Here is a 23,849-nt window from a genome sequence, read left to right on the forward strand (position 1 = left end):
AGCCGAATCATGGACCACTACAGCAGGCACCTGAGAGCCCTGGAACAACACCACCAAAGATCCTTACGAAAGATTCTGAGGATCAGCTGGGAGGACAGACACACTGACATCAGCGTTCTGGAGGAAGCCAAATGACCAGCATCACCACCATAATAATGCAGTACCAACTCCGATGGACCAACCATGTTATCCGCATGTCCAACACACGTCTCCCCAAACAGATCCTGTACTCCCAGCTGAAGGAAGGTCAACGAGCCCCAGGTGGGCAAAAGAAACGTTTCAAGGATAATATCAAGGCCAGTCTAAAGAAATTCTACATCACATTGAGCAACTGGGAGCACATTGCACTTCAAAATTCTACATGCTTAGCATAAATATGTGAACTTGTGTCTCTGACACCTTCAGCCTTCAGCCAATTTGGGAAAGTAAATCAGTGATGACAAAGATTGTTTTTTTTTCATTCACATCATTTTTTTTTGTCATGATTCACAACATGAAATACAACACAGTAATATATTGGTTTATGACAGTTATTATTTAGGACAATAATAACTACATTTTGATGTAAAAAAAACATATTTGAAAAGAAGATAACAAAATATTCATTTAACTTTTAATTCTGGGAATCGATAGTAGAAAACAAAAAATATTTCATTTGGAATGGTGAGATTAATAAAATACCAAATATTTTAACTTGCCAATCATAAACAACAGATTCTCAGATGACCAACTATCAACTTGATTTTGTCTGGTTTAGTATCTTATTCATTTCATTTTCTAAATAAAATGTTCAGGTACATGAGTCGAGTTAAAACCCTGTTCAGTTTCCCTGCTTATAGAATACAGTTTGACAGTGATTCATGTTTTTTTTTTTTTTTACAGTAAAATGACTCATTATCAATATGAAAATACAAACGTTAATATTCTCACATTAAGATACAAGTGTGTGTTTCTGTTTGTGTGTGTGTGATCCTGTACAGAGTCAACTATCATTTCAGCTGCTGTCTTTGTTCAGCAGTGTGAGTGTTTCTTGCTCCCTCCTCTATCTGACAAGAGACACTGAGGAGTCAAACTTAAACCCAAACCTAAATGCAGGATAGAGTGGTTCAGTGAATGTGGAGTGGAAGGTGTGGATGTGGATCAGTCTATCAGAGGAAACTCTGTAGAAGGACAGAGAGCCAGCAGACCAGTCCAGATACACTGCTACTCTGTCAGTGTCAGAGGAGAGGGAAGAATACATGGCTGTTTCTCTGTTATTGTGCCAGGCAGAGTAACAAGTGCAGTCCAGACACCAGGACTTATCATTCCTTCCAAGCCAGCAGTCATCTCCCTCTCCTCTCCTTCTGATTCCTCTGCAAGTCACTCCTATATAAACCCATCCTTTCCACTCAACCTCCCAGTAACAGCGACCAGTCAGACCATTTCTACACAGCACTTGATAACAGAGATCAAATCTCTCTTGGTGATCGGGATATGGCTGCTTCTCGTCTGTCACCTCTGTCACCTTTCTGTTGTCTTCAGACAGGAAGAGGTTTCTGTGTGCTGTGTTTGGGTCCAGTGTGAGTTCACAGGCATCTGATGGAGAGAACAAGACACAATACAGCAGCAGATTATCATCTGATAGACCTGCTGTGTTTGTTATTTATTGATTTACTACCAACTTGACTGTTAAATTAACAGTTTCATTTTTGTAAACAACTATTTATTTTGTTATTGATTCAAATTACAGGAAAAGGCAACCAACCTCTGATGGGACTTAAATAAGGTGTAACAATTAGGAAAAAAATAATGAAAAGAGACTAATGATAACAAAAATAGGTGAAAAGTAAATAAATTATTATTGTTATTATTATTATTATTATTATTATTATTATTATACCTAGATGCTCACAACTCACCTAATGCAAGTCCAAATAAAGTCTCAAGGCTTTGAGCTGAAATCTAAGTTAAGTCTCAAGTTTTTCGTCACAAGTCTCAGAGACTCTCAAACCCTGACAATTATTTCTGAGAAATTTACAGACAGGTGATTATATGTCTTATTTAGCTATTTGTATATCAGGCACTGTGTAATAAAATGATAATGTAACCTAAATGAAGCTGTAGATAGGAACCACAAGTGTACATAATCACTGAATACATGAAATTACCCTATACAGGGAAAAACACAATGAAACACAATCAAAGCTCTTTTTTGGGGGGGAAATTGGTGAACATAACATATTCGTAGAGACCCATATTTGATTCAACCATGCACCTCAGTGAGCTAACTAAGCTATGTGCTAAAACTGACCAATCCGAGCGTATTCTCAGGTGTCTGATAAAGACATTGCTGATCGAGCATCCTTTATTGTGATACTGACTTTGTAGCCGAATGTTATTACAAAAGGCACTGCAGCCGGTGACATGCTGCTGTTGTGCTTGTCTGCACATCAGTGGTGGTGTTTAGGTACATCATAGGCATGCACTACCTAAAAATAAACAGCTCAAACTTTTATACAATGCAATGCCATTCTTTTACAGATGCTCATTGTTGACGAGTCACTAATCTTGAGTCCAAGTCGAGTCTGAAGACATTTGAGGGGAAGTCCAAGTCAAGACTGAGTTCAATTTGTACGCAACCTAAGTGTAACTCGAGTGCGAGTCGTAAACTCAAGTCCCCGTCCCTACACACATACATACACATATATACAGTGGTATGCAAAAACAGATTAAAAAAAATAAAACAGTGGGCCTAAATGTGGCATGTGCAAAGGTTTAGGCACCCTTCTATTTGATCCATTAGTGGGGTTTTTTCAAGGTCTACTCTCAGAACCTATGGTAATTGACTCGTTAGGCCTTAATTCAAGCCAAGTGAAGACAGTTCCAGAGCTTAATAAATTATCTGACCCTTCTAACCTCTCGGGATGTTGTACTTAGAATCAACAACCATGAAGTCCTCTAAGCAGCTGACTGAGGATCTGAAAATAAACATAATTGACTCTTACAAAACAGGAGAAGGCTATAAAGATATCTAAACGCTACCAGCTTGCAATTTCCACTGTCCGAAACATCATTAAGAAATGGAAGTTAAGGGGAACTGTTGAAGTCAAGAAGACCAAGAGAAATCTCTGATAGAACTGCTGGTAGAATGGTCAGGTATACAAAGTAAAACCCCCACATCACCTGCAGGAAGGTTTAGCAGGCACTGGCGTAGTGGTGCACCGGTCCACTGTGCATTGTTACTTGCAAATACATGAGCTGCATGGAAGAGTCATCAGCAGGAAACCTTACCTGCGATCTCATCACAAAAGACATCATCTTCAGTATACAACACAACACTTAGATAAGCTAGAGGCTTTTTGGAACAAAGGGCTGTGGACTGATGAAACAAAAATGTAATTTGTTGGCCACAATCACCAAAGGTACGATTGGAGAAAAAAAGGAGAAGCATTTGAAGAAAAGAACACCTTGCCAACACTAGATCCACGGGGGTGGATCTAGTGTGCTGTAAACCCTGCTGATATCCATAACTACAGACCTGTATGTCTTCTCTCCTATCCAAAACCCTTGAGCAAGCAGTTTCCAATCAACTCTCTCTCTGTCTCTCTCCTAACACTCCTAACACTTGTGTCCCTCAGGGCTCAGTCCTGGGGCCCCTGCTGTTTTCTCTGTACACTAAATCCCTTGGCCACTGTTATAGCTCTACCCCCCCCCCCCCCGAAACACAAGTTGATGAGCCAATCTCTGCATTTCTTAAAGACATTAGTGCTCGGATGTCTGTGCACCACCTCAAGCTCAGTCTTGACAACACTGAGCTACTCTTTCTCAAACAGACCTCCATCACCATTGACAACACCTCTGTGTTGCCCTCTCAGACTGCCAAGAACCTAGGGGTGATCCTGGACAACCAGCTCCTGTAGGTTTTCCCTCTATAACATCCGCAAAGTATGAGTTACTTATGAGGGAAGCGGCACAACTCCTGGTCCAGGCACTTGTCATCTCCCGCCTAGACAACTGCAACGTTCTCCTGGCTGGGCTACCCTCTGCCATCAGACCTTTACAGCGCATTCAGAACGCTGCAGCCCGTATGGTGTTCAACCAACCAAATTTCTCACATCACTCTCCTCTTTTGGTCACTTCACTGGCTTCCCATCTCTGCTCGCATCAAATTTAGACACTGGTACTCCCCAACTATAATCACTGGTCAGGTTCCAAACTCCTGCTTGTTCTCTCCGCTCCTCCACCCTCACCCCTCCATCACTAGCCTACGCGGCCTCAGAAGACGCTCATCCCAGTCACGACTTTTCTCATCCCTGACATTACAATGGTGGAACGAGCTCCCCCCTTCTATAAGTACAGCTGAATCTTAACCCATCTTTGGCCAGAGTCCACTTGCATTCACCTATCTATCATGTAACAGTCCTCACACATGGAGTGCATACACATTTTTGAACTTGAAGTTTTCTGCAAGGAACGGTGGGAAACAATTCCTAGAGCAAGAATAGAAAGACTGTTAGCCGTTTGGAGGCTGAGATTTCTGCCAAAGGAGGTGTTACTAAGCACTGATTGACAGGGTGCCTAAACTTTTGCACATGCCGCATTTATAGTTTTATTTTTTCCCAATCTGTTAAAATCAGCAAAAACATAGTAACTGCATTAAATTAACGTTCAAGTTTGTTCCCTGCAGAGGTTCTTTTCACTTAGAAAATCAACAAAACATACAATTTTTTAAACAACTTTTGCATACCACTGTACACACATACATACATACAGTCTATATTGTACAGATACACATAAATAAATAGATAAATACTTTGATTGTGTTATGGGGAGGGGCGCTGTTTGACAAATATTGATACAACCGTCATATGCCTGCAGTATAGGTACATTAACATATATTCTAATTTAACACATTTCACAACTTATTTAATTTCATGATGACACATTTCCATGATCATCTTCATTCACAGCAGGATTTAAATGAATGAATGTCACATACTTCTGTGTAAATGGGCTTTCTATCTAAATAGTTGAATGTGTGTTGCTTTGTTTTCATGAATCAAACTAAATGCACACTTACATTTCCTCAGACCTGGTTTCAACCTCTGCACTCCACCATGGTCCACACTGGGGGAATAAACAAAGTCAGACCAGCAGATTCTCTTTGATGATGGAAACATGGACATTTAATAACCTTCACTATGAATGATTCAGTGTGACAGAGAAAATGTGTGTGACTGTCAGCCTTCTAGAAGACGTTGCCTCTCCATACTTGAGAGAGTCCAGTCTCCAGTGTGGATCCTCCAGTCCAGCAGAGAGCAGCTTCACTCCTGAGGCTCCTGGATGATTGTAGCTCAGGTCCAGCTCTCTCAGATGGGAGGGGTTGGAGCTCAGAGCTGAGGCCAGAGAAGCACAGCCTTCCTCTGTGAGCAGACAGCCTGACAGCCTGCACACACACACACACACACACACACACACACACACACACACACACACACACACACACACACATGCATCCTGTTTATTACTGAGGATTACTTTTGGCTACTTTTAGTAAAAACTGCTGCAGTCACCATTCCAAACTTAATGATCTGCTTTGTGCTTTCATTTGGTCAGTTTGGCAGTTCTTGAACCAGTCTGCTGCAGAATCTTAGAAAGCCTTTTGGTATTTTAGGTCTCAACAACAGCAAGGAGGGGAAATAATGAAATATACTGATTGAAACCAGAATGCAATTCATAGGAGATAAGTGCTATCTTATCTTATCTTAAAATAATGTTAAAGTCCAATTAACACAACTGGACTTTTTAATGTGAACATAATATCACAGGTGAGGAATCTATTCACTGATGTGAAGCTGAAGCTGTAAGTAAAGCAGGATTTAAATGGTCATGTGTTGACCAGGTTGAGGAATCCTGACCTGAGAGTCTCCAGTCTACAGTGTGGACTCTCCAGTCCAGCAGAGAGCAGCATCATTCCTGAATCCTGCAGGTCGTTGTTACTCAGGTCCAGCTCTCTCAGACTAGAGGACTGGGAGCTGAGAACTGAGGCCAGAGCTTCACAGCTTCTCTCTGACAGCTGACAGACACTCAGCCTGAAGAATAAGTGATGAAGACAAACAACTTTAAAATTTTGTCTATTTTCTCCCCTGTAACTAGTGATGATTTTTTGTACATTAAGAGTGATGACATCAGCAGAAGATGCGTTTTAAAGTGGATACTGACAACTTTTCAACTTTCCCCCAGTTGTCCCCCCCTAGCGTTTCAAAGTGGTATTGTTGTTTGTGCCGCTGTCGCAAAGACAACCAGATCGCTTTCCGTTAGAGCCTAGGTCCGTGCAACAGAACAAACCATCTGTCTGCTCATCAACTCCTTGATCATAATACAATATAGTAACTTTCACCACTGCTCATTTTTAGAAAGGCCACTGCAAGAAAACGTGTTCTTTGTTTAGATTATCAAACGGACAATGGATCATTTGTTTGTTTCTGGCTGCTAGCGTTAGCGTTAGCTAGCATAGCTAGCGTTAGCAACATGGCTAACGTTGCTAACGCTAGCAGCCAGAAACAAACATAGTTAGATGTTTGTTTCTTTTGTTCCAGCAACAAACATAGATGTTTGTTGCTGGAACAAACATCTAGATGTTTGTTTCTGGCTGGTCCTGGCTTCCTTGTAGCTCCTGGTTCGTTTTCTGGCTGCTAGCGGTAGCGTTAGCAACATGGCTAACGCTACCGCTACCAATAGCTACCAGGAAAACTATCCTATTCCTCTTTTGGTTGCACTTCCTTTGTGCTGCAAATCAAGCCTTCCTTCTCCCGGGAGATCGTACCCGGTGGCAGACAGAATTGCATAGCGAAAGCGAGGCTTATAGGGAACCAGTCTAAACGCCGATGGTATCATTATTCTATAGCCATTACACTGTGCAATCAACATTTACTTCATAATGATAAGTTAAGCAAAAAAGTTGTCTATAGGGTCTTTAAAGGCATGATTTTACATGGGTAACGTGAAAGTAATCTAACGTGTTATATTTAATAAAAGGGGCGGCTGTGGCTCAGGAGGTAGAGCGGGTCATCCACTAATCAGACGGTTGGTGGTTCGATCCCTGGCTCCTCCAATCCGCATGTGAAATTGTCCTTGGGCAAGATACTCAACCCCAAATTGCTCCCGATGGTTGTGCCAGCACCCTGCATGGTAGCTTGCCACCATCGGTGTATGAATGTGTGTGGATGGGTGAATGTAGGCATTGTAAAGCGCTTTGGATAAAAGCGCTATATAAATGCAGTCCAGTCCATTAATAAAGGCTAACTAAATAACGTAACTATATACTATTTAGGGGAAGTAACGAAGTAAAGTAACTAGTTCGTTTCAACAGCAACTTTCCCCAACACTGCCTGGGACACATTTTAACTTTATCTATTCTAATCAAAAATTTGTTTTCATTACTTAAGATAAATTTGTACATTTGTAATTTGTAAATTTATACATTTCTATCTGACTAGAGCAGGTGGTATTGTTTGCGGAGCGGTGTGCTTTTATGAATTGATTTCACAATATGCAAATGATCAAAGGGGGTGGAAGTACAGGGAAAAAGATTTATGCTAATAACGTCCCAATATTTCATGTTTATGAATGAGAAAACCCTACCATGACTGTATCTGCATCAATAAAAACATTTTTAAAAAATCATAGAAACAGAGAAAATCCTACACAGGTCAGTTGTTTATTTACTGACATTAACCTGCATGTAAAGCAGGATTTAAATGGTCATGTGTTGACCAGGTTGAGGAATCCTGACCTGAGAGTCTCCAGTCTACAGTGTGGACTCTCCAGTCCAGCAGAGAGCAGCTTCGCTCCTGAATCCTGCAGGTCATTGTTAGTCAGGTCCAGCTCTCTCAGACTAGAGGACTGGGAGCTGATGACTGAGGCCAGAGCTTCACAGCTTCTCTCTGACAGCTGACAGCCACTCAGCCTGAAGGAGAGTTAGTGAGGAAGAGGAACAACAACTTTGAAAATGTCTCTATTTTCTCCTTGGTAAAAACATACTAATATAATTAATATACAGTTATTGATGCACCTACAGAGCAATGCTGGAGGCTTTGACCACTGGCAGCAGCCTCAGAAGAGCCTCCTCTGAAGCAGAGTATTTCTTCAGGTCAAACACATCCAGTTCTTCTTCTGATGTCAATAAGATGAAGACCAGAGCCGACCACTGAGCAGGGGAGAGTTTGTCTGTAGAGAGACTTCCTGAACTAAGGTACTGTTGGATCTCCTCCAATAGAGAACGGTCATTCAGCTCATTCAGACAGTGGAACAGATTGATGCTTCTCTCTGGAGACGGATTCTCCCTGATCTTCTCCTGAATGTACTGGACTGTTTCCTGATTGATCTGTGAGGTACTTCCTGTCTCTGTCAGCAGGTCTTCTAGGAGATCCTGATTGGACTGCAGTGAAAGACCCAGGAGGAAGCGTAAGAACAAGTCCAGGTGTCCATTTGGACTTTGTAAGGCCTTGTCAATAGCAATCCTGTAGACCTCTGTTGCAGAGGTTTTGCTGAAAAGCATCCACAGACCTTGGAAAGTCACTTGTGGCTTGGGCATTACATTCTTATTTCTGTTAATAAGTGACAGGACCACATGAACAGCAGCCAGAAACTCCTGAATACTCAGATGGACAAAGCTGAACATCTTGTTCTTGTCCTTGTCCTTCTTCCGCCCACGCTCCTCTTTAAAGATCTGTGTGAACACTCCTGAGTACACTGAGGCTTCCTTGAAGTTAATGCCACTCTTTTTTAGATCCTTCTCATAGAAGATCAGATTGCCTTTCTCCAGCTGATGAAAAGCCAGTTTTGCAAGTGACTGAATGTACTGAATGCTGTTTTCTGTGCCATACTTCTTTTTCGTCTGATCGATCTGAAACACCAGGAATTCTGTGTACATCTCAGTCAGGGTCTTGGGCAGGTCTTCTCTCTCACTGGTTTCCAACAGATCCTCCAGAACTGTAGCAGTGACCCAACAGAAGACTGGGATGTGGCACATGATGTGGAGGCTTCGTGAAGTCTTGATGTGGGAGATGATTCTGCTGGCCTGCTCCTCATCTCTGAATCTCTTCCTGAAGTACTCCTCCTTCTGTGGGTCAGTGAAGCCTCTCACCTCTGTCACCATGTCAACAAAGTCTCCAGGGATCTGATTGGCTGCTGCAGGTCGTGTGGTTATCCAGAGGCGAGCAGAGGGAAGCAGTTTCCCCTTGATGAGGTTTGTCAGCAGTACTTCTACTCTGGTTGACTCTGTCACATCAATAGAGCACTTTTCATTGGCAGTGAAGTCAAGTTGAAGGCGGCTCTCATCCAGTCCGTCCAACACAAACAGAAGTTTGAATTTACTCTTGTCATAGTTTATGTTTCCTGATGTCTGTAATGTTGTGAAGATTTCATTAAGAGCCTCCTCCTTGATGTCTTTGGTTTCCCAGATACATCTGTGAATTAGTTCTGCAAAACAAAACCGTTCTCCCTTCCATAAATTCAGCTGGCGGAAGGTGAAGGGGAATATGAGATGAACATCTTGATTGGCTCTTTCTTCAGTCCAGTCCAGGATGAACTTGTGCACAAGGAACGTTTTGCCAATTCCTGCAATCCCATTGGTCAGCACTGTTCTTATGGATCTGTGCTTACCAGAAGGTTTGAAGATGTCACTGGGTTTGATTGATTCCTCTATTTCCCCTGGCTTTCTTGATGCCATCTCAATCTGCCTGACCTCATGCTGCCTGTTGATGTGTATGTCACCCCCGTCTGTGATGTAGAGCTCTGTGTAGATATCATCCAGATGTTTCTGATCCTTCCTCTCTAGCCATCCTTCTTGTGCACACATAAATCTGTCCTGGACGTTAGATTGGAGCATGCATTGGTACCATGTGATGAGTCGTGGAGGCTTTGGTGATTGCACCATCAAATCTGTGTAGGACAAAGTAAAAACTGTAAAAAAAAAACAAAAAAAACAATTAAAAGCAGAGAAGTGTCCAGCAGACACCTCTTTTCTAGCTAGCAACACCAAACAGATGCTAGTGCATTTTTTGCTAAAAGTAGGTGCTCTGAGGATAACAAACATGTTTTCACTGTCACCATCATTACATCCTTTACTTGTGAAAAGAGGCTCCCTGTGGATGTGCAGCCTTAGTGGAGCAGGCAAGTTGCAATATCAGGCAGAGCAGGCTGTGGATCATATTCTAGTATTCAGATTCAGATATTTCATTGCAAGTGTAGCAGGATATTTAAATGTGGGTTGCTTACATTCACAACATTTATGACCAGGGAAAGGTTTTGATGAGCACACATGCTCTTTGATGCACCCAAGCTTCACAATCACACATTTACACAGAATTGCCCAGAGCTGCCCAGTACAACCACAGTCTTCTACTGGTGACCACTGAGCAGCTCCACTGGAGCAGTTGGGGGTTCAGTGCCTTGCTCAATGGTATCTTGACAATAGTTGTTAAAGGAAGAGCAGAGCAGGGGTTTGAACTGGCAACTGTCAAGTCACAAGCCCAATTCTGAATCTTTTATTCATATAAATTGGCGCTTCCAGGAGTTGTGACATCAAGTTAAAGGAGAGGTTTAACCAAATCCTTAATCAATTTAATAGCCACAGTAAATGGGCAGTGACAAGGCAACCAACATGACAGCCAGGACGAGCCGGAGAATAGCTTTACCTTCAGTCTGACTGCGGTCGGTGGGAAGGTGAGGAAGAGGGGCAGCTTGTGGTTGACTGGAGGAAGATCCTCTGTTCTCTGAAGTCTCTCCAACATCACTGACATCCACTGAGAGAGAGAGAGAGAGAGAGAGAGAGAGAGAGGAGAGAGAGAGAGAGAGAGAGAGAGAGAGAGAAACATTACAAGGACTTGACTTACCAACCAACCAACAGCTACTATGCATCCCTATGCAAGTCTTAAAATGCCTTATTAATATGTGTCTCTCACATGAATAGGTGACACACTGTCATTAGTTACTTTTACTACTTTCACCACTGTACAAACACACTGTAGTGTTCGGTAATATGTGATTTTATCCAGAGAGCAACAACATCTTCCTACTCTCTCATGTCAGCAGATGAGTCAATCAGCTGCTCACATTCATACCTGCATTCTGATTTAGTAAACTGGCTGTACAAACTTAAAATTGTTCACCCGTGTCATCCTGCTATTCTTAGATAGTTAGCATCTGTGAGAGAAACTACTATGGAAGGCAGAACCATTGCAAATTGTCTTCACATGTGTTCCTGTTTAATTAAACCTGAATTGACCTGCTGTCTGTCTCTCTGTCTCGTCCTTGACTGAGGTCCGCTGGTCCTGGTCCTGGGTTGACTGCCACCTGAGGCCTTGTGGGTCTGATGGAGCTACAAACCCTTTTCTCTGCCTCTACAGCACTCGATAAATGGGACCAGAATCACAATAATGTATTTCAATCTGTAGGCAAGTGGGGCCAAGTGGCAGAGCTCATCATGAACTATTACAACCAGTTCAGTATGAGAGTCTCAGCAGGCTCAGCCACATCAGAGTGGCACAGACTGGAGGTGGGGATCATCACAGGTTGCACCATCTCTGTGATCCTTTTTGCCCTGGCAATGAACATGATCGTCAAGTCTGCTGAACCAGAGTGCCGGGGCCCTCGGACCAAGTCAGGGATGTGCCAACCACCAATCAGGGCCTTCATGGACGACCTGACTGTCACCACCGAGTCAGTGCCAGGTAGCAGGTGGATCCTGCAAGGGCTGAAGAAACTCATCGGATGGGCAAGGATGAGGTTCAAGCCTATAAAATCAAGGTCACTGGTGCTGAAGAAGGGCAAAGTCGTGGACAGGTTCCACTTCAGCATCGGAGGAACACCAATCCCAACTGTCTCCGAAAAGCCAGTGAAGAGCCTTGGCAAGGTGTTCAACAGTAGACTGAAGGATTTGGCATCAGTCCAGGCAACCTGTCAGGAGCTGGAGAACTGGTTGAGAGCTGTGGACCGGTCAGGGCTTCCCGGCAAGTTCAAGGCTTGGATTTACCAGCATGGTATCCTGCCGAGGATACTCTGGCCTTTGCTTGTCTACGAAGTCCCCATCTCCAGCATAGAGAGCTTGGAGAGGAAAGTCAGCAGCTTCCTCAGGAGATGGCTGGGATTGCCCAGAAGCCTTAGCAGTATCGCCCTCGATGGGAATAACACCAAGCTTCAGCTGCCCCTGAAGTCCCTGGAGGAGGAGTTCAAGGTGACGCGGGCCAGAGAAGTGATGCTGTATAAGGACTCCAGCGACCCCAAGCTGGCCCAGGCAGGGGTGGAGGTAAGAACTGGGATGAAGTGGAGAGCCGACGAAGCTGTGCTGCAAGCTGAGTCACGGATACGCCACAGAGTCCTGGTGGGAGCAGTGACTCGGGGAAGAGCTGGTCTGGGAACTTTCCCAACTCCATAATATGATAAGGCCAAGGGGAAAGAGTGGCGCAAACTGGTTCAGGACGAAGTGAGGGCAGTGGTGGAGGAGGGAGGTCCAGCAGAGCTGTCGGCCTGAGGCAGCAGGGGGCCTGGACAAGGTGGGAGCAGACCATGGGCAGGAAAGTCACATGGTCTGATCTCTGGCAGGCAGAACCCCAGCGAATCAAGTTCCTAGTCCAGGCAGTATACAACGTCCTGCCAAGCCCATCGAACCTCTTCACCTGGGGCAAGGTGGAATCCCCGGACTGCCCTCAATGCTCAGGCAGGGGGACATTGGAGCACATCCTGAGCTGCTGCCCAAAGGCTCTTGGGCAGGAGAGGTACACCTGGCGCCATGACCAGGTGCTGAAACCCATCGCAGAAGCCATCAGCATGGGAATCAGCAGCCATAGACAAACTCGCCCCACCACCCAGATGATCGCCTTTGTGAAGGCCAGAGAGCAGCTGCCAAGAACCACAGAAGCCAAGAATCCATCAGGAATCCTGGCAACTGCGCAGGACTGGCAGCTTTCTGTGGACCTGGTGAAAAAGCTGAAGTTCCCACAGCACATTGTCAAGACCACCCTGAGGCCAGACCTACTCCTAGTCTCAGAGGTGACCAAAAACATCGTCATGTTGGAACTGACAGTGCTGTGGGAGGATCGTCTGGAGGAGGCCCACGAGAGGAAGAAGACGAAGAACGAAGAACTGGTCATCGACTGTCGCAAGCAGGGCTGGAAGGCATTGTGTATGCCCATCGAGGTTGGCTGCAGAGGTTTTGTGGGACAATCACTCTACAGAGCCTTGAGTGCACTGGGCATCACCGGAATGGGGAGAAGAAGAGCCATCAAGAACATCACAGAGGCTGCAGAGAAAGCCTCAAGATGGCTCTGGATCAGGAGAGGAGATCCATGGGGAGTAGTGAATGCCACCTGAACACAAGCCGAGGTCTGATCAACCTTGGCTGGGTCGCCTGAGGGAGGGTGTCTGATGTTGAAAGACCCGAAACACCCAAGGACCCCAGGTTACATCACTGATGATGTGTTCAGGAGCATCAATAGATGTATTTCACCAAAGTCCAAAATTTATCCTGCATGATTTTAAGATGATACAAACGATAATGATAATAATAATGACGATACAAAACCTTTATAGCACCATTCATACATAGAATGCAACTCAAAGTCCTTTACATAAAATAGATTGATTAAAACAATAAATGTATTAAAAACAGTAAATGGATTCAAACCATTACAAGCAAAATTTATATTTCAAGCAAAATCAAAAATAGTCCAGAATAGGAATGACCCTCTATGCCAATACAGCTTGTCAATCGCTCTCTTGGAACATGGGAACGCTATGTACCCTAATGGGTTATATTTGCAGGAATGACACCTCTGTAAATATGTCCTCAGCTGCCACCGACCACCAACATTGTGAGTTCTTCCTTGAGTTGAGCTCAGAGGATCGTTAAAGTGCGTGGTGATATTGTACAGAGCCTTTCAGTACGTACCTTTGTCTAAACCGTAGCCACAAACACAAACAACAGCAATTATAAAATGATCAACTCATAAAATGACAAACAAACAATAAAGAAACACTGTAAAGGTTAAATGGCAATGAAAAGCTAAGTTAAAAAGATAGCTATTGAGGTGGCGTTTGTGTGCTCACTGAACTCGCCTGTTTGAAAACTGTTGGTAGAGTGTTCCACAATTTGGGGGCATAATTGAAGAAAACTGAATCCCCATTCTTTATACAATTGCAATACGACTGCAATTGTTGTTGAGAGGTCAACAAGCCAACATTTGACCTGAGGGCTCGTGCAGAGACGTAAGGTAGTAAAGAATCTGCAAAATAGGCCGGGAATTTGTATAATATTTGGAGGCCATTTGGCCAGTGGCTAGGATGTTCATCCCCCAACTGGAGGGTTGGAGTTCAATCTGTGTGTGACCAAATCTACTGAGGTGTCCTTGAGCAAGATACTTAACCTGTAACTGCTCCAGGGGCGCTGCACTAGCTGGCTGGGCCTACACCCCAACTAGAGGGCCAAATGAGAATTCATCCCTTGAGAGATCAATAAAGTATCTTAAATCATAAAACAATATGAGTTCTGTGTCGACATGCCTGTTTTTCTATTTTCATCTGCATTAACACTTACAATAAACACAAACACTCAAAAGGCAGCCTGACTCTCTTCACACATTTTTCACACTCTTATATGAATTGTTGGTACAAAGTGTATTCTAAATGAATTTATGAGATACATGTGACAATATAATGTGTCAGTTGTGTTTTTCACACGTTTATATTTTTTGTCGTCCCACAACTCACCTTTAGATCCTGAGCTGGTGTTTGACAAACTCTGCACTAGATCATTCCTGTTGATCTTCCTCAAAACTGTCTTGGTCACCTCCAGAGTGTTTTCGCTGTAGGTCTGCACCATCTGATCCACTGTGTCCAGCCTGTCTGCCTTCTCCAGTCGGCTCTTTTGGATGGCTGGGAAGCCTTCCAGGATGTCAGCCTGCCGCAGGAACCACTGGAAGATCTTGAGCTCTTCATCTCCCAAATCCTCCAGTGTTTCCAAGAGCAGCTCCTTAACTGTCGTCATCGTTGCTCCCTGGTATAATATGGTAAAATCAGAGGATATTTACAACTTGTAGGACAATTATGCAATTTCTCCACTGGGATGATGAAAGATTTCATCTCATCACATCTCACTAATATCGATGGGCCTCATTCAGCAATATCTTCCTAAGTTTTTTCTTAAATTTGTTCTTGAGAAAGGTCCTAAGAAAAGTCTACGTCAGATTCATGACATGTTCTTAAACCGCAGAATTGTTCGCACCTGTGTTCTTATAATGATGACTCCCATTGTCCTCGTAAATTGAAAGCACGTGCCAGGTGATCCTAATTAGCATAGGTAAACGCCCCGCCAATCCCCATAAAAGGACATGAGACCGCAGGGCCGTGTGCACACAGAAATCACACACAGAAATTGAAAAGAAAAGTTGAGAGAAGTCAAGAATGCCCAAACAAAAGTCTAAAGAGGGTAGAGCACCGGACTCCAAACGTAAAAAAAACTTCAATAGTTCTGAAGTGGAGGTGCTGCTGCAGGAAGTGAACACCAAACGAGCTGTCATATTTAGTAGCGTCAGTAGTGGATATAAAATAACAGAAAAAAAAGATGCATGGGATCCCAATTAACATAATTGATATTAATTTAAGTGTTAGCGTAGTGTTTATTTATTTTAAAAGACCATAGTACTAAAATAATGAAAATAATGATTAAAAAATATTATAAATGATAAAAATATTATTGTAATTTAAATCCTGTAATATTATACAACTGTAGAATTGAAGGAAACGCAATAACCACTTATTTTGCATAAACATGTCAGCACTCAAATGTGCGTAAGTGTGCTCTTGAGTGTGCGTAGATTCTGTTCTTACCTAAGAACAAATCCCAAATAAGAAAACATTGGTGAATGTCAGAATCTTCGTGAAATCTGCGTAAGTGGGTTTTAAGAAGAAATTTCTTCTTAAGAACGGTTGATGAATGAGGCCCAATGTTTTTGACATGTGGGTCTTGTAACATTACTTTATCAGCCAGGCCACGCAAGTAATGTAATTGGTAATATTTGTTCTATTGCCTAATCATATCTATTCCTTCGTTACAAACACATATTACTTATATGCATTTGTTCAGCAAGGTCAAATCACAGGGTGATTCCCTTTTTTCTCTTTCCATATCCCTTTATTTCTATGAACTGGTTATTATCTTTTTCATTTATTGCCTAGCTGTAACTGTTTCCAGCACCGTGCTGGAAATAACTGGAATGAGCCACATGATCTGATCATCAGACATTCTTGTTGTTACTAGATGTAAGTAAGCCATTAAAAAGACATTGATTTGGGATTTGTGGTTTAAAAGTTTCACAAAGTTCTTTTTTCTGGCAAAATGGAATGAAAAAGCAGTCGTCGATTGAATTTTACTAGTGGTTGGGACATTTAAGGTCGGAGGGGTCGGGGGTATTTCCTCAAAAGTTTTTTTGCTCACTATTTTTACATTATTTGGCATTACTTGTGGCACCTCTAGTTTTGAAGATCGTTTTAGGGATTCACTAAATTTTACTGCCTTAATTTTCTGGTGGTGTTTTTATCATTATTTACCCTCAAAAACAAATTAGGCCATATGACAAATACTGTGATAACTTTTTATATAGTATTGTGATAATTTGACTGTTGAACTTATTCCCCCCCAAAGATAGATTTTCTCAGGAACACTGCATATATCACTATACAGTTGTTAACTTCAACTAAAGATCTTACAACATACCTCTGTATTATGTTTGAATAGATACTTTTTTTTTAAGAGGAAGAGGAACGGATAAAAGGCCTAGATGAGACGATCTAAGTGACCGACTGGTGGAATAAGGCAGCAAGAGCTCCACCATGTACAGAGGGGCGAGGCCATGTAGAGCCTTACAAGTGATCAGCAGAATCTTGAAATGTATTCTGAATCTCACAGGAAGCCAGTGAAGGGAGGCAAGAACTGGGGTGATATGGGACCTACGGCTAGTTTTAGTTAACGGTCTTGCAGCATTTTAGACATTTTATTTTTTCAAGTCAAGTCAAGTCAGCTACTTCAGCTGTTTTGGAGAAGGCTTCTACGCCATTCCGCTGTGGAGCTCAGGGCCTGCTGTATGGACTAACAAACTTCACCCGAGTTTCAGCTGGCATGGGGGTGAGTAGATAATGACTGAATTTTCATTTTTGGGTGAGCTATTCCTTTAATGGTATTGAATAAGAGCCTGGGCTTGTTATTGCTGATTACGCCAGAGAAATAGGTGGATCTTGTATCTTTGATGTCTTGATTAAGCTCACTTAATAACAGTTTTTCTATATTCTCTTCTTTGGCATCAGATGCTGTCATTAATCCAAGGATAGTGGATTAATGGCTAGTGGCTCGAGTTGTTCTGGTTTTATATGGAGCAATAGCATCAACAGCTGAAGAACAAAGATCATTAAACCAATTTACAGAGTCATTCATATTTAGGAAGTGTGGAGAGTACTTGGCTAAATTAGAGAAAATAGTGGAAAATGTAGGGGCAGAATGGTCATTAAAGATGCGAGAGTGTACTATGCTTCAGATGTACAGCAGTTGACTGAAAAACAGTGTCAAAGATGATACATTTGTGATCTGAAACAGAATCAATCATGTACAAGGTGTTCAGGGTCAAGAGTGTGGCTTCAGTGAGGTGGGCTCAGCTTCTGCCTCTGTGCTGCTCTCTGCTGTCTCACTGAATCACTTCCTGTCCTTCCTGTAATTCACTTGTTTCATATTTTAATGGCACTTCCCTGTTTGAATGTGACCGTTCCTCGGTATCAACAATGTTTTCTGCCACTTCCTCAAAACTGGCACAACTTCCTCCTGCTACAGGGAACATGACAACAACAGTCAGCTCTCAAAAGGCATTGATATTAATATTTATTAAAGCTTTCAAAAGCACATTGCCTGGATGAATACTTGATTCTGATTCAGATAACCACATGGCACATAGTAGTCCTTATCACTGTTCTATCTGGCTGTTAGAATAGAGCAATGCTAGGACTGATGGCTGTCTAGGAGACTTTTTAAATTACTATATTCAGATAAACTCAAAGATAAAATACAGGGCTGCCAACCCTCACACACTGAGCGTGACACTCAGACATTTTGCTCCTCTCACGCACTCACACTTCCTTTTTTTTTTTTTTTTTTTTTTAAATGTCAGTATTTGTCATTTTCAGTTATTTTCAGGAATTAAAAGCCAGGTGTCTGCTAGCACAGGTTCTCCTCCTGTCCCGAGTGTTTAATCAAAGCCTTTGGCATGGAAGTATTATATAGACATTAATCTAACCTTCACAAAATTACTGCATCTGTCTAAAAGTCAACAAATGCGCTAGGCAAGGCAGCATCTTAAAGAGACAGTAACAATACATGAACTGTTACTTTATTTCTTTATCTTAAATGTTTCGATTAAAACAGCTGGCCACAGCTACATGTGTTACGGTGCCTGCCTCAGTCCCATCCACCTCAGCTTCAGCCCCAGTCTAACCTGTCTCCCAGTGTTTTCCCCTGTGTGTGTGAGTGCTTAGCTCCGTTTCATTAGTCATTTAACCAGCCCTCCCTCACTTCCCCTCGGCACTTGGTAATACGTAGCACCATACGTAACGCGAGTGGCCACTTGCAGAGCGGGGGTGCAGGGTCCGAGGGGGAGCAGAATATTTGAAATGGAATGCACTTGCCCTTAAGCAGGCCTAATAATTAATAATAAGAATAAATAATAAAAATTACAAAGAACAATGAGTAATGAAATATTGCAGATGAGTTCATTTCAAAAATATGTCTACATCCTCTAAATTTTGTTTGTTTACTTGCATTTATATTCATCACCTGTTCATGCGCCGGAATTGACGGACGATCACAATGCATCCTGGGAAATATGCGCTTGTGAAGTCTACATCGTTGTTGACTCGCTCCCTTGGCCCTTGAAGGGTCGATCTCAGAAAGTTCACTTGAGTTATCAGAGTAATGGAACGACACTTAAGATGGCGATGGGGATTCCCCCGAGGGGAAGTGCCGAGGGGAAGTCAACGAGGGCCGGTTGAAACGACTAATGAAACGCACCGCTTGATTCAGTGAGTGATTGTATTCAGGTGTGCTGGAGTCAGGCTCCCGGTCTCCACAGCTGCTCTGCATCCTAATCAGCTGTCTTCATAAGCCATGCTTCACCATCCAGTCTCTACTGGATCTCTAGACTCTGCTACCTGTTAGTGCACTATGTTTCGAGCCATTCCTAGTTCCTGTACTTTAATATCCAGCAACCTGTTTCCCTGTCTGACCTGCCTCTGTGTCTTGCACTTGGGTTTCCTGTCCTGCAGTCGTAACATGTCTTTTCAGGAACTGATTCTAATTAACTGACTCAGTTTCTTAAAGCCATATCACAGTGTGTGTGTGCAAGGCAGTTACCTAAAGGAGACAGTAACGATTACTACTATAGGCTACATTGTGTTTCAAAGATTAAGTTATTACTAAATTAAAGATTCATGTTGCCATTGCAAAATTTTTTGATTTAAATGATAGCCTACTTGTATAGCGCTTTATTTCTTGGAGTATGGCGTCATAAACAAAGTAAAAGGTGATAAGAGATAAATCAGCACTTCTCTTCAAAAAGATTCTTCTTGTGATATTAACTAAGAGTAGGGATCTAAACCTAGCTATATTCCTTCAATCTCCTTGCCACACTAATATGCAAGCAAACTTTAAACTACTGTTAGTCACTCATTTCAGTTACAAAGATGGACAATGTGTTTGCTAGTGCAGTACAAAAAAAAATGACTATGACAAATCTGTCTGTCTACAAGTTAAATTCAGTTGAACACGTTGTTTTATCACTCACATTGGGTTGAAAATAACACCGGATGTCTAGTTTCCTCTTTCTCCTCAGCTTGGCAGCTCCACAGCTCCCAAAATGTCTGCGCCTGTCATTTGATTGTGTGTTTGTTTAAAGTGACGCAGCTACCCGGTTGGGTGGAGTTTTCCAATTTTAAGCATTGTGATTGGCCCGAAGATCCAAACACCGCCCCACTGGCAAACTGGTTTAAAATGAACCAAAATTGGTGATTGGATATATCCAAATCAGTTATAATGGAATTATAAACTTTTACTCCAACTGTCTTCAGCAGAAAAAAAAATAGGCAGGGTGTTATGAAATTTTCACCAAATAATACAAAAGAAACCTACATTTTAACTATCACAATTGCTTTGTTTTTTTCCTAGATTGTAGGCCATTAAATAATAGTTGAAAATACAGTTAAAAGAAAGATTGTCTGTAGTGTTGATTTTTAAATGCAGATTCATGTTTGACCTCCCTACTATATGGGTAATGCTCTGTCCTGACTCTGCCTATCAGACATCTGGCAGGTTAAAAGAATATAATTTACAGACTAGCGGTGCGTTTCATTAGTCTCAACCGGCCTTCGTTGACTTCCCCTCGGGGGAATCTCCTCCTCCATCTTAAGTGCCTTTCCATTACTCTGATACGACCCTTCGAGGGCCGAGGGAGCGAGTCAACAATGATGTAGACTTCACAAGCGCATATTTCCCAGGATGCATTGTGATCGTCTGTCAATTCCGGTGCACAAACAGGTGATAAATATAAATTCTATAATGTAAATAATAAAGTAAACAAACAATATTTAGAGGATTTAAACATATTTATGAAATGAATTCATCTGCAATATTTTATTATTCATTGTTCTGAGCAATTTTTATTATTTATTCTTATTATTAATTATTAGGCCTGCTAAAAGGATAAGGTTTTTTAATGCATTGCTTACCGTCAACAAATCCTATGAAAATAACAAAATCAACAATGCGTTTGCTCTACTCCCGTTACTTTCTGACTTCCCACGTTCCGTTTTTAGCCGTCAACCTGGAAGTCATTGGCTCCAACCGTAAGCTAAAAACCTTGAAATACAGCTCAAAAAGACATAGTTTACATTTTAAAAATTACTAACTGTTACCATGAAAAGTCAGGCTGGCAAATCAAATTCAAATGAAAACAAATTCTTCATTACGCCGGGGACTATTTTCTATGCTACGGAACTACTTTCCTGAGATCGCAAAGTGTTTACAGTCGGCTTATTAAGTTGTTTGAGGAAAAAGTCGTCCGGCCCGGTGCATCGTGATGATGAAATATGCTGCAGAGCAGCAGCATGGCTCTGTGACGGGTTTTTAATCGTTTTTTTAATACAATGGAGTTCTATGGCAGCTGGGACATGGCTGCATTGGGCATCGGCTACTGCTCCCCCTCGGACCCCGCCCCCCTGCTCTGCAAGTGGCCGTTAGCCTGGCTCCACCAGGTGGTGCTGTAGTGTAGAAACATGTAGATGTAACCATCTGTCTGATGTTGTATTGGACCCCCACCAGTTTGCATATAGAGCTTGTAGGTCTGTTGATGACACTGTATCCCTTTGTTTACATTACATCTGACAGCACCTTGAGGCTCCTGCTACTTAGGCCCGTGTTCTGTTTGTTGATTACAGCTCTGCTTTTAATTGTATTCTGCCTTCTAGATTGTTTGAGTTTCACAATCTTTAGCCCTCTGGGTACTAGATTTCCTTCAGAACAGATCTCAGGTGGTTAAAATCAATAATAGATATTAAAAATCTTTAAGCGTTAGTACAGGCGCACCACAAGGGTGTGTGTTGTCCCCTCTCCATTACTCACTACACACTAAGGACTGCATCTCTCATCATGACTCTGTTAGGATGTTTAAGTTTGTAGATGACACAACAGTGGTGGGCCTCATTTCCTCTAATGATGAAACTGCCTACCATAATGAAGACTCCCTTATGGTCAACTGGTGTCAAGTCAACAACCTCCCGATCCCGTTCCCGAGACCACATCACCCCTGTCCTCCAGAACCTCCACTGGCTCCCTGTCCCACAACGGATCCATTTCAAAGTCCTTCTCCTCACTCACAAAGCCCTCCACAACCAGGCCCCCTCCTACCTCACCGACCTGCTCCACCACCACACTCCTTCCCGCAGCCTCTGCTCCTCTGATGCCAACCTTCTGTCTCCACCTCTCAGGACCAAGCACCGGACCTGGGGCGACAGAGCCTTCTCCATATCTGCCCCCACCCTCTGGAACTCTCTCCCCAAACACATCCGAGACTGTACCGATCTGCTCATGTTCAAATCACTAGTCAAAACTCACCTTTTCAGAACTGCTTTTAACGTGTGATTAATCTTGTGTCATATGATTTTATTGTGTTGTTTTTAACTTATGTAAAGTGTCTTTGAGTACCCTGAAAAGCGCTCTACAAATAAAATATATTATTATTATTATTATTATTATTACAGCTGAACATCACAAAAAGAAATGGTCGTGGACTTCAGGAGGGGTAGGAGGGAGCTTCCTCCACTAGTCATCAACGGCCAGGAGGTAGAGCAAGTGTGTTGCTTCAAATTTCTTGGCACCGTCATCTCCTCCTCGCTAAAGTGGGAGGATAACACCACCATTATAAAAAAAATACCACCACAAACTATTCTTTCTGAGGCAACTCAGGAGGTTTGGGGTGTCGAGGGAGGATCAACTGTCTGGTTCAGCAGTATCACAGCTAAGGAGGAAAAGCAGTTGGAGAGAATCGTACAGACAAGTTTCCAAAATCAAAATGGATGTAAGCTGCCCTCTCTCTCAGAAAGACATCCGACCTGCATGCAGAGGATTGGTCTGAAAATCCTGAAGGACACTTTTCACCCAGCAAACCCTCTGTCTGAACTCCTCACTTCAGACCCACACCTCTAGGTTCCGAAATAGCACCTATGCAACTGCTGTCCGTATTCTGAATGACTTAAAGCACTTTGGCTAAGCTCTCATCTCTCTGCTACTGAAATGTACTGGATTTTAACTTGTAATTTTAAATTGCTTTTTAAATTGTATTTGTTTAGAGTGTTTGCTCTCTTACTTATTATCCATTACCCTTTAGTCTGTCTTGTTCTGTTGATGTTTGTTATTGTTGTTTGCTGGCTTGTTGTTGTTTTGTTGTGTAATACTGTGTTATGGATGTATGTTTTCATGACGCACACTGCAGCAAAGCCCAAGGAACTGTCTAGTTGATTTGGCAATGAAGTAAAGTCTAAGGGCCCCTAGACACGTAGTTTTTGGCATTTGGCATTGCGTAATGGTGAAAGCATATGGCAATTTGGCAACAAAATACATGTCAGGAACGAAGTAAAGTGCAAATTTTCATAGTAGAAAAATACGAAAATATGTACAATAAAAAAAGGTCACAATTTAGATAGTACACATCTTGCATAAGACTGGATAATTAGTTTGAACTGATTTAGGGGAATAAAATGGTGGAGCTGGAGCTTTGACTGGAGATCGTTCCAGGACCAGGGGGAAAAATAATCAAATGCCTTTTCACCAAAAACAGTTCTGATTCTGGGAACTTTAAGAAGAATGCAGGACTGTAATCTTAGACTGTAGGCTTTGCTGACAAATTGGAGTGTGGTCAAGTAAGAGATCAGTTTACACATAATGGCTTTATAAATAAAGATGTACCAGTTTATCAATCATCTGGTGGCTAGTGAGTTCCAGTGTAATTTCTGATACAGGACACAGTGATGAGTCAATGGTCCGAGGTTAGTGATGCAGCGTAAAGCTGAGTGGTCAAGGGAATCAAGAGTCTTGAGTGTGGAGAGTGGGGCTGCATATAAATAATATCACAGTAATCTAAAACTGGTATGAAGGTAGAGGAAACTAGTCTTTGCCTGGCGTATTGAGAAAAGCAGAATTTGTTTCAAAAAAAGAAACCAAGCTTGACTTTGAGATTTTCCGTCAATTTGCTGATGTCCTCTTTGAAATTAAGATCCTTATC

At 42.4% G+C, this 23,849-nt stretch overlaps 1 pseudogene; it reads right to left on the reverse strand.

The window, feature by feature from the left end:
• Positions 1–626: 626 nt before the first annotated feature.
• On the reverse strand, positions 627–19,911 carry LOC139646834 (NACHT, LRR and PYD domains-containing protein 3-like; annotated as a pseudogene).
• Between the last annotated feature and the right edge of the window lie 3,938 nt (positions 19,912–23,849).

The sequence above is a fragment of the Centroberyx affinis genome, unplaced genomic scaffold, assembly GCF_046629955.1.
Source record: "Centroberyx affinis isolate AG114_WGS23_722 - 3 ecotype Tasmania unplaced genomic scaffold, CSIRO-AGI_Caff_v1 ptg000098l_1, whole genome shotgun sequence".
Classification (NCBI taxonomy): Eukaryota; Metazoa; Chordata; class Actinopteri; order Beryciformes; family Berycidae; genus Centroberyx; species Centroberyx affinis.